At 41.3% G+C, this 12,237-nt stretch overlaps 1 long non-coding RNA gene across 1 annotated transcript; it reads right to left on the bottom strand.

Annotated features, from left to right (window-relative positions):
* Positions 1-2,063: 2,063 nt before the first annotated feature.
* On the bottom strand, positions 2,064-3,539 carry LOC129651441 (uncharacterized). Its single transcript, XR_008714143.1, has 2 exons — positions 3,180-3,539; positions 2,064-2,810 (listed from the first exon to the last, which is right to left on the bottom strand). It is a non-coding gene; the product is annotated as an uncharacterized LOC129651441 (long non-coding RNA).
* Positions 3,540-12,237: the final 8,698 nt, after the last annotated feature.

The following is a 12,237-nucleotide window of genomic DNA, read 5'->3' as shown; positions in this document are numbered from 1 at the left end:
AAATTTTATTTTATTTTTAAACTTTACATAATTGTATATCTTTCCTTTTATCCTTTGCCTTTAGCTTGTCTTCTTTTCTCAGCTATTTGTACACAGATCTAATCCCCTGAATCTATTTCTCACTTCCACTGTATAGTCATAAGGGATTGATTCAGGTAATACCTGAACAGTCTAGTGGTTTTCCCTACTGTCTTCAGTTTAAGTCTGAATTTGGCAATAAGGAGTTCATGATCTGAACCACAGTCAGCTCCTGGTCTTGTTTTTGCTGACTGTATAGAGCTTCTCCATCTTTGGCTGCATAGAATATAATCAATCTGATTTCTGTATTGACCATCTGGTGACATACATGTGTAGAGTCATTTCTTGTGTTGTTGGATGAGGGTGTTTGCTATGACCAGTGAATTCTCTTGGCAAAACTCTGTTAGCCTTTGCCCTGCTTCATTTTGTACTCCAAGGCCAAACTTGCCTGTTACTTCAGGTATCTTGACTTCCTACTTTTGCATTCCAGTCCTCTATGATGAAAAGGACATCTTTTTTGGTGTTAGTTCTAGAAGGTCTTATAGGTCATCATAGAACTGTTCAGCTTCTTTGGCATTCTTGGTTGGGGCATAGACTTGGATAACTGTGATATTGAATGGTTTGCCTTGGAACGAACAGAGATCATTCTGTCATATTTGAGATTATTGACCCAAATACTGCATTTCAGACTCTTTTGTTGACTATGAGGGCTACTCCATTTCTTTTAAGTGATTCTTGCTCACAGTAGTAGATATAATGCCATCTGAATTAAATTCTCCTAATTCCTTCCATTTTAGTTCACTGATTCCTAAATGTTGATGTTCACTCTTGCCATCTCCTGTTTGACCACTTCCAATTTACCTTGATTCATGGACCTAACATTCCGGGTTCATATTCAATATTGTTCTTTACAGCATTGGACTTTATTACCGTCACCAGTCACATCTACCACTGGGCATTGTTTCACTTTGGCTCTGTCTCCTCATTCTTTCTGGACTTATTTCTCCACTGTCTCCAGTTGCATATGGTGATTACGGTGAAGATCGCTCAGTTGTGTCCGACTCTTTGCGTCCCCATGGACTGTAGCCTACCAGACTCCTCTGTCCATGGGATTTTCCAGGCAATAGTCCTGGAGTGGATTTCCATTTCCTTCTCCAGGGAACTTCCCAACCCAGGGATCGAACCCAGGTCTCCCACATTGTAGACAGACACTTAACCATCTGAGCCACCAGGGAATTGGGCACTTATTGACCTGGAGAGTTCATCTTTCAGTATCATATCTTTTTGCCTTTTCTTACTGTTCATGGTCTCAAAGCAAAAAGACTGAAGTGGTTTGCCGTTCCTTTCTCCAGTGGACCACATTTTATCAGAACTCTCCACTATGACCCATTTGTCTTGGTTGACCCTACAGGACATGGCTCATAGTTTGATCGAGTTAGACAAGGCTGTGATCCATGTGATCAGTTTGGTTAGTTTTCTGTGATTGTGGTTTTCATTTTGTCTGCCCTCTGATGTATAAGGATAAGAGGCTTGTGGAAGCTTCCTGATGGGAGAGACTGACTGTCATATATATAACAATAAATATTACAATTAAGATTACATTCCTACAAAGTAAGTCTTCCTGGGTGGTGCTAGTGGTAAAGAACCTGCCTGCCAATGTAGGAGACACAGGAGATGGGAGTTTGATCCCTGGGTTGGGAAGATCCCTTGGAGTAGGAAATGGTACCCCACTCCAGTATTCTTCCTGGAAAATTCTAGGGGCAGTTGAGCCTGGCAGACTATAGTCCATGGCACTGCAGAGAGTCAGATGTGAGTCAGCAACTGAGCACACACTACAGGCAAATCTATGTACACATCACTCTGTCTCTCTCCTGATTCCCATTAAAATTAGTTATGTATATAAAGTAAAATTGTATACATAATATTTGTAAATTTTATATAAATATATAAATTTAAATTATATATAAATGAATTGCATATAAATTTATATATGTTTTAATATATAATTACATATATATATGTTTGTATAAAGTTTTTTTTTCCTCCTGTTTATTTACTTCTCAGTTCATGTGTAGTTGAGGCTGGTATGAGTTATATTTCCTTTTTCTTTGAGTTGTATTTTCTAAGTGTAGTCTTGGCTCTTCTCTTCCTTCCTCAAGCTTCTCAGTAGTACTTTTGGGGGAGGAGGCTGGTCAGTGGGTTGTGGGGGAAAGTCATGGGACAAATACAAAAGTAGTCTTGGGCTTAAGGTGTACTGTCAATTATTCTTAAAGTGGATCATCTGTATGTGGGTAAGTGCTCATTATATGAGGCGCTTAGACGTTTTCTCCTGGTGTTAGTAATGAACTGCTGAAGTGCTGCACCTTGGCCTGAGATTAAATCAAAGAATGGCAATTACAAGCAGGGCTCTAGTTTTCCAAGTTATTATTTGGAGTGGATGATAATGATGTTGGAAGTGCTGAGGCTGTGATGGACCTAAGAGGAGAGGGTGGCACGTCCGGCTTCGAGCACTTTCCAACTTACACATTTTAGCCTCTGCCATCTTTTTCTTTATATTGGGTTGATTTGGAGTAAGGAGCTGGTTTCCTGGCTCCGTCTCACTCCGCTTCTGGGGACAAGCCGCGACGGGCCTGTGTAGAGTGCAGCTTGCTCTGTGAAGTCTGAAAGAGGAAAACGTTGATGGTCCAAACGCTGTGTTGTAAGTGACCATGTGCTGGGAGAGTTCATTTCCCAGCTGGGCCCACAGCCGTGGGGGTGGCGGGGAGGGTGGTGAGACCAGGCAGCTGTAAGACCTGTAAGGAAGAGGGAGGAGGTTACACAGAGAAGGCGCCAAGTAAATATAGCTCTTCTTTTTTACATAACAGAGAAAGAGAGAGAAATATTGGGTCACCCCAGACAAACAGGGAAAGGAGTGCAGCTGGGAAGGTGGGAAAGACAGAAACCAACCGCTAAAGAGCACTGACTTGACAACCTCCAAATCACAATTAGGAGCCACTTCCTGGCCTCACATTTTCCACATAAACACTCGGGCGCTGGGCAGAGTTAATGGGCCCTGACTCCTGCCGGGAGCAGCTCCGGCCAAGCCCGGCCGCGATTGACGTCAAGGCCCAGCGTCTCAGAGGAATGTGCCCGCTCCCCGCGCTTCAGGGTCTGACCCTAACCTTTCCCAGATGTGCAACTGTTCTTCCTTCCAAACAGGGAGTTTCAACACTGGGCATTGTGTGCGCTCTCAGCCCCGTCCTGGAGCCAAAACAAAAGTCCCAGTTCCTGCGTTTCAGAACACGATTGTGCGCCCGCCGGCCTTTCTCTCTGAGCTGCTGGGCCGTCCTGCTGGAGGCGGTCCCGGGGCCTGGGTCCCTGCTCTGCTTCTTATCTCGCCCCCAAGCTGCCTCCACCGGTTGCCTCTCTGTGTCTGGCTGCGGAGCGCAGGGAGTCCCGGCAAGCGAGGGCTTTTAGGCTCCAGCTCCTCCCTCCTCCTGCCTGAAAGCACTGCCTTTCCTGGCTCCAGGCACGCAGGCTTTTTGCAGCTGAACTAACACTTCTCCGTAGTAGGTGTTTGTGGCCCTGTGGCTTTGCCCCCTCTATTCAGCTTGCTGGAATGTCCTCTTCCCTTTCCCGTTTTTGACTTGGTGGACAGAGAGGCCTCATTCAGTTCTGAAGGCAGTGCAAGCTGGAAGCCTTTTCCTGGCCCCTTCTCTCCTGGTTTGAGTTGGCTGCTCTCTGTGGTTTTGCTGCCCTGCTTTATATAGGCTGCAAACTTTATGATTCATGACACTGGATGTTTCTTTTCTCTCCTTGCTTTATGTTTACGTTGGTTATTCGTGTGTCTCTTTCTGCAGCTAGATTGTAAGCCTTTCAAGAAGAAGGACATTTTGCTCATCTCTGAACCTCCCGTTTAGTGGAATACATAATAGATATTTGGACTTCCCAAGTGGCACTAGTGGTAAAGAACCCACCTGCCAGTGCAGGAAACATAATGAAACGTGGGTTCAATCCCTGGGTCAGGAAGATCCCCTGGAGGACAGCTTAGCAACCCACTCCAGTATTCTTGCCTTGGAGAATCCCACGGACAGAGGAGCCTGGAGGGCTACTGTCCACAGGGTAACAAAGAGTCAGATTTGACTGAAGTGACTTAGCATGCATGCATAATAGGTATTTAATAAATGTTTGTCTAATGAATTAATGAATATGTCCAAAAACATGAGAACAACGATGATACAATAGAAATCAGGTATTTCCGTGATTTTGGAAGAGTTAGCGTTGACAAAAGAGCAAAGCCTTGAAGATGAGCATAGGAAAATAAACACAAAATTTACACAATAGGGACAATTGCTGTTGCTAGTAGAGGTCCTTAACCTTGTCACTTCTTAAGTCTTTCACCGATTTTATCTCATTTTCTTCTTACAACATCCCTTTTCCAAGTGGCTTGGGGAGTCTATAATCATTGTGTTATTATCAAGTTTCTAGACAATATAGTTCTGTAGCCTTCAGTGGAGACATATTCCAAGGCCTCTCAACCCTCTGCTAAGTCGCTTCAGTCGTGTCTGACTCTGTGCAACCCCATAGACGGCAGCCCACCAGGCTCCCTGTCCCTGGGATTCTCCAGGCAAGAACACTGGAGTGGGTTGCCATTTCCTTTGCCAATGCATGAAAGTGAAAAGTGGAAAGCCCTAAATCCCTTTGCTACAGACCAAGTGTACTATCTGTTACAAAGCAGCTGAACAAAGAATCTTGACTTTAAAGTTACCTCTGTGCTTATTATGTGAAAACCAAATTTCCCCTCCCTTCTGCACTCACAGTTACCACCAGCCCTTCTTTCCCCAAGCCTAAAACCCCTGATGGAGAATGAATATAGATAAGATGGTAACAGAGTCCACCTAGCAATCTGGGCATAATTAGTCTGCCTTTCCCCCCAAAGATAAGAACGGATACTTAAGAAAGAGCTACATACATCCATGCTAAGCTTTCATTTGTTGTTGCAAAATTCCAGATGGGAGTTCCCAATGGGAATAACAATTTGCCTTCCCACCATCAGACTGGCGCCTCAGGGGCAGACTCCTCAGGGAATCTGACCCTAAATGGGCAGAGCTCCAGGAAAGCACAGGGGAGATGTCACAATGCTGTCACTTTAACAGCCAAGAGGCAGCTATCTCTTTCCTGGAGGTATACAATTATAAGGGTGATTGCAGGACTTACGGCAGCTGTGAGGCTGGGGGCACAGGGTATCTGCTTGTTATCATTTCAACAAGTGGAGTTAGGGGAAAAGTCCCCTTATCTGACTGTTTTCTGGAGGGAAAAACCAAAAGTGGTGATGTCTTTCCGCTAATCTGGAAATCTTTCTGGCTTCCCACTGGAAAAGGAAATTTCCACAGTGAGTTTTCAATTTGCTGCCTCTCTTGGGGTAGGAAGACATCTAATTTTAGTATAATTAAGAGCTAAGTGGATTAAGCCCTTCAGAGTTGCTCAGGATTTCTGATTATGTGAAATAATTTATAAATTTTATAATACAACTATATATTATAATTATATTTATGTAATTATATACAAATATAAATTATGTGAAATATTTTTAATTATGTAAATAATATAAAAACCAGGGTTTTAATTCTCTATTCCTATATTTCTATGTAGCCTCCTTAAGAACTGCCTTCAACAAAATAGGATGGAGCAGTTTCTCAAAGTTATAGGGATTTTCCCAAGGAAACTGTGAACTGGTGAAGCTGGGAGCACTGTAGGAAATTTATATTTTCAATCAGAAACAAAAGATGTATTTTTTTTTCCCCAGAAAACTCTTTCTCATTTTTCTTTAATATCAGTGCTGGGCTTGGACATTTTCAAATCATGGAATAAGGTTTGCATTTCTTTAAACTTGCATTGACTGATACTTCTGAGGTGATGGGAAAAAGTAAAACTAATCCCCAGCCAAATCAGATAGGGGAACAAGAGGAGGAGAGGGGAGAACAGACACTTGCTGACATACCACAAAGGAAGGAGGAGACCTAGGAAAGTAAAGCTGTCCTATTACTTCCCCAGGCAGGAAGCTATTGCTGACTTAATTTCATGGGTACAAGGAAGAGTAAAATCAACACGTTATGGTTCTGATGAGAGATTTAACTCTCATCATCTAATGTTTGCATAAAACATTCCACCCCAACGATGAGGAGGTGGAAAAGAACAATGCAACTTATCAGTGCTGCTTATGGATTATGGTCTCCAAATTACTGTTTCTAATAAACACTTAGGGTGTGCCTACTGTGTGCAAAGTATGGGCCTTTGTATGTACTGGGATGAATAGGCCACTTGGCCTATTCTATCAAAGTGGTCCTGAGTTCTCTGAAGAAGTTTGGACCAAAAAGATAATGAGGGAGACCAGTAGAACTCTTGAATGAGTTCTTCTTGCCTTAAGGTTCCAAATTGCTGCATAACTGAATCATGTTTTTATTGTCCTCTTGTGTGGAGGAGAGTTTCCCAGGTGGCACAAGTGGTAAAGAATCTGCCTGCCAATGCAGGAGACACTAGAGATACACGTTCAATCCCTGGGTCAGGAAGATCCCCTGGAGAAGGAAATGGCAAAGTATTCTTGCCTGAGAAATGCCATGGACAGAGGTGTCTGGCGAGCTATAGTTCATGGAGCTGCAGAGTCAGACATGACTAAGCATGCAAAAGCACGTGTGGTAGCCTTCTTCTCTTGCCTCTCTCTCTTTCCTCCTTTCTAACTTCCTAATTTTCTTCTTTTTTTCCCCTACCCATCCTCACCATCCTTCTCTCTTTTTCATTCTCACCATTATCAAATTAAGGAAATTGCTAAGGCTTTTAAAAATTATTTAAATATTGTTAAATTTTATAACATTTTTCATCTATTAAGGTGATCATATTGTTTTATATTTCTTTATTCTCTTAATTTGGGGGAATCACATTGGTTGACTTTATTTTTTTAACTAATTCATTTATTTTAACTGGAGGCTAATTGCTTTACAATATTGTGATGGTTTTTGCCATACATCAACATGGGTCAGCCATGGGTGCACATGTGTTCCCCCATCCTGAACCCTTCTCCTTTTTTCCTTTCCACTTCATCCCTCTGGGTCGTCCCAGAGCACCAGCTTTGAGTGCCGGACTTCATGCATAGAACTTGCGTCGGTCAGATCTATTTTACATATGGTAATATACCTGTTTCAGTGCTATTCTCACAAATCATGTTGCAGGACTTTTAAATGAATGAACTAACTGTGTGCTCCTGGGATGAACACAATCTAGTTTTTCTTTTTGTGTATTTGCAGGATATGGCTATGGTTCTTTTTAGGATGTTTACATCTTGTTTGTAAGTAAGCGATTAGCCTATGAATTTCCTTTTTAAGACCTTAGCACATTTAACTTAGTATCAATATTACAAAGATCTTCCTTGACTTAGAGTAGGGTTACATTCCAATAAACGTATTGTGAATTGAAAATATTGTAAGCAAAAAATGCATTTAAATTTTCCTGCTAAGTCACTTCAGTCGTGTCCGATTCTGTGTGACCCCATAGACGGCAGCCCACCAGGCTCCGCTGTCCCTGGGACCAAAATCATAGCTTAGCTCAATTTATCCTAAATGTGCTCAGAATGCTAATATTAACTTAGAGTTGAGCAAAATCATCTAACACAAAGCCTATTTTATAATAAGGTACTGAATATCTCATGGAATGTATTGAATACTGTACTGAAGAATAGAAAGTGTAATGGTTGTAGGTGTTTTGGTTGTTTACTTGCTGTGACCATGTGACTAACTGGGAAGTGTGACTCTGCCCTGCCCAGCATTGCTAGAGAATATTTACCACATATCAGAGGCCTAGGAAGAGATCAAAAGTCAAAATTTTAAGTATGATTTCTACTGAGTGTGTGCTGCTTTTGCACCATCAACCTCAGATATGCAGATGATACCACCCTTATGGCAGAAAGTGAAGAGGCACTCAAAAGCCTCTTGATGAAAGTGAAAGTGGAGAGTGAAAAAGTTGGCTTAAAGCTCAACATTCAGAAAATGAAGATCATGGCATCTGGTCCCATCACTTCATGGGAAATAGATGGGGGAACAGTGGAAATGGTGTGAGACTTTATTTTTCTGGGCTCCAAAATCACTGCAGATGGTGACTGCAGCCATGAAATTAAAAGAAGTTTACTCCTTGGAAGGAAAGTTATGACCAACCTAGATAGCATATTCAAAAGCAGAGACTTTACTTTGCCAACAAAGGTCCATCTAGTCAAGGCTATGGTTTTTCCTGTGGTCATGTATGGATGTGAGAGTTGGACTGTAAAGAAGGCTGAGCGCCGAAGAATTGATGCTTTTGAACCATGGTGTTGGAGAAGACTCTTGAGAGTCTCTTGGACTGCAAGGAGATCTAACCAGTCCATTGTGAAGGAGATCAGCCCTGGGATTTCTTTGGAAGGAATGATGCTAAAGCTGAAACTCCAGTACTTTGGCCACCTCATGTGAAGAGTTGACTCACTGAAAAGACTCTGATGCTGGGAGGGATTGGGGGCAGGAGGAGAAGGGGACGACAGAGGATGAGATGGCTGGATGGCATCACTGACTCGATGGACGTGAGTCTGAGTGAACTCCCGGAGTTGGTGATGGACAGGGAGGCCTGGCATGCTGTGATTCATGGGGTCGCAAAGAGTTGGACACGACTGAGTGACTGAACTGAACTGAACTGAACTGAAGTGTCTTGGTTCTAATCCTATTTCTAATTTTTCCAAGAGTATCATCTTGGACAAGTTACTTTATTTCTCTTTAGTTTTAATATCCATAAAATGGTACTAATATGTAACAACATAAATAGAAATATAAAGATTAGAAAAAAATGTATATGCAGTAGTTAGCATTGTTACCGATACAGAGCATATACTTAATAAACCATAGCTGTTGCTGTAATTACTGCTGCTGTAAGTGTTGTTATGACTGATCCCTAGAGCTGAACCTACTTTTCTATTCTGCAATGGAATGTTCTGCCTAATGGAGTGTAATGTTACTGTGCATATACTGTAAAAAAGTCTTTATTGTATTTTGAATCACAAGTCTTTATTGTTTTTGTATTTTGAATCACATACACATCACTGAGATTGTGTATGGGGTCATATATATGTGGTTAGTAAGGATCTGGGGGTCTGGGGTCCAGGAAACGAGATGTAGCTCATAGAAATCTCACTGAAGGGAAGTAACTGACCTTTGCAACATGGTGGAGAAACAGCAGGCAGGGAATGGATGGCCATCATGGGTATGGGAACAGCTATCATGTATCCATGATCTAGTATTTACTTGTTTTTGGTCATGTTACATGGCCTGGAGGATTTTGAGTCTTTGACCAGGAATTGAACCTGGGCCTTGCAGGGGAAGTGTGGAGTCCTAACTAATGGACTGTCAGAGAATTCCTTTTTTTTTTTTTTTGGAATTGAAGTATAGTTGATTTACAAGGTTGTTTTAGCTTGTGGTGTACAAGAAAGTGGCTCAGTTAACGTATATATATTCCTTTTCATTATGGTTCATCATAGGATATTGGATGTAGTTCTCTATGCTATTCACTAGGACCCTGTTGTTTATCTATTCTATATATAGAAGTTTACATTTGCTCATCCCAAATTCCTCACTTATCCCAACTGCTTCCCTTTTGGAAACCATAAGTTTGTTCTCTATTTGTATGAGTCTGCTTCTGTTTCATTAATAAATTCATTTGTATGTGATTAACCATATCAACAAATTAAAGAATAAAAATCATATGATCATCTCAATAGATGCAGAAAAGTTTTTGACAAAATTCAAATATATGATAAAAACTCTCCAGACAGTGGGCATAGAGGGTCAGTTCAGTTCAGTTGCTCAGTCATGTCTAACTCTTTGTGACCCCATGGACTGCAGCATGCCAGGCTTCCCTGTTCATCACCAACTCCTGGAGCTTATGCAAATTCATGTCCATAGAGTTGGTGATGCCATCAAACCATCTCATCCTCCATTGTCCCCTTCTTCTCCTGCCTTCAATCTTTCACAGCATCAGGATCTTTTCCAATGAGTCAGTTCTTTGAATCAGGTTGCCAAAGTATTGGAGTTTCAGCTTCAGTATCAGTCCTTCCAATGAATATTCAGGACTGATTAACTTTAGGATGGACTGGTTGGGTCTCCTTGAAGTCCAAGAGACTCTCAAGAGTCTTCTCCAACACCACAGTTCAGTAGTGCTCAGCTTTATTTATAGTACAACTCTCACATCCATACATGACTACTGGAAAAACCATAGCTTTGACTATGTGGACCTTTGTTGTCAAAGTAATGTCTCTGCTTTTTAATATGTTGTCTAGGTTGGTCATAGCTTCTCTTCCAAGGAGCAAACGTCTTTTAATTTCATGGCTGCAGTCACCATCTGCATTGATTTTGGAGCCCAAGAAAAGAAAGTCTATTACTGTTTCCATTGTTTCCACGTTTATTTGCCGTGAAGTGATGGGACCGGATGCCATGATCTTAGCTGTTTGAATGTTGAGTTTCAAGCCAGCTTTTTCACTCTCCTCTTTCACTTTCATCAAGAGGCTATTTAGTTCTTCTTCACTTTCTGCCATAAGGGTGGTGTCATCTGCATGTCTGAGGTTATTGATATTTCTCCCAGCAATCTTGATTCCAGCTTGTGCTTCCTCCAGCCCAGCGTTTCTCATGATGTACTTTGCATATAAGTTAAATAATCAGAGTGACAATATACAGCCTTGATGTACTCCTTTCCTGACTTGGAACCAGTTCCTAGCAAAGTAAGGCTCAAAATTCTCCAAGCCAAGCTTGAACAGGGCATAGAGGGTACATACCTCAACATAATAAAGGCCATATATGACAAACCTACCAGCTAGCATCATACTCAATGGTGAAACCTGAAAGCATTCCCTCTAAGTTCAGGAACAAGATAAGGATATCCATTCTCACCACTTTTATTCAACATAGTTTTGGAAGTCTTAGCTACAGCAATCACAGAAGAAAAAGAAGTAAACAAAATTAAAATTGGAAAAGAAGTTAAACTGTTACTGTTTGCAGATGACATGATACTTTACACAGAAGATCATAAAGCTACCAGAAAACTACTATCATCAATGAATTTGGTTAAGTTATAGGTTGCCAAGTTACTACTCAGAAATCTGTTGCTTTTCTGTACACTAACAATGAAAAATCAGAAACAGAAATTCAAGAAGCAATTCCATTTACCACTGCATCAAAAAGAATAAAATACTTAGGAATAAACCTACCTAAGATGACAAAAGACCTGTACTCGGAAAACCATAAAATGCTGATGAAAGAAATCAAAGAAGATATAAACAGATGGAAAGATATATCATATTCATAGATCATTGTTGTTCAGTCACTCAATTGTGTCCAACTCTTTGCGACCCCATGAACGGCAGCACTCAGCTTCCTTATCCTTCACTATCTCCCAGAGTTAGCTCAGAACTCATGTCCATTGAGCCAATGATGCCATTCAACCATCTCATCCTCTGTCTTCCCCTTCTCCTCCTGCCCTCAATCTTTCCCAGCATCAAGGCCTTTTCCAATCAGTCAGCTATTTGCATCAGGTGGCCAAAACATTGGCGCTTCAGCTTTAGCATCAGTCCTTCCAATGGATATTCAGGGTTCATTTCATTTAGGATTGACTGCCTTGATCTCCTTGCTGTCCAAGGGACACTCATGAATCTTATCTAGTGCCACAGTTCAAAAGCATAAATTGTTTGACACTCAGGCTTCTTTATGGTCCACCTTTCACATCTATAGACAACTACTGGAAAAACCATAGCTTTGATTATACGGACCTTTTGTTGGCAAAGTGATGTGTCTGCTTTTTAATACATTGTCTAGCTTTGTCACAGCTTTTCTTCCAAGGAGCAAGCATCTTTTAATTTCATGACTGCAGTCACCTTCCCCAGTGATTCAGAAGTCCAAGAAAATAAAGTCTATTGCCGTTTCCATTTTTTTCCTCATCTATATGCCATGAATCTTATCTGATGGGACCAGATGCCATGATCTTAGTTTTTTGAATGTTGAGTTTTAAGTCAGCTTTTTCACTCTCTTCTTTCACCTTCATCAAGGTGAAAAGAGAGGCTTTTCAAGCATCATCAAAAAGTTCTTTAGTTCCTGTGCACTTTTTGTCCTTAGGTTGTGTCATCTACATATCTGAGGTTATTGATATTTCTCTCAGCAATCCTGATTCCAGCCTGAGTTTCAT

Source organism: Bubalus kerabau, chromosome 4 (genome assembly GCF_029407905.1).
Source record: "Bubalus kerabau isolate K-KA32 ecotype Philippines breed swamp buffalo chromosome 4, PCC_UOA_SB_1v2, whole genome shotgun sequence".
In the NCBI taxonomy this organism is placed as follows: Eukaryota; Metazoa; Chordata; class Mammalia; order Artiodactyla; family Bovidae; genus Bubalus; species Bubalus kerabau.
The sequence above is the reverse complement of the archived record's forward strand: the minus strand, read 5'-3'. Positions and strand labels throughout refer to the sequence as shown.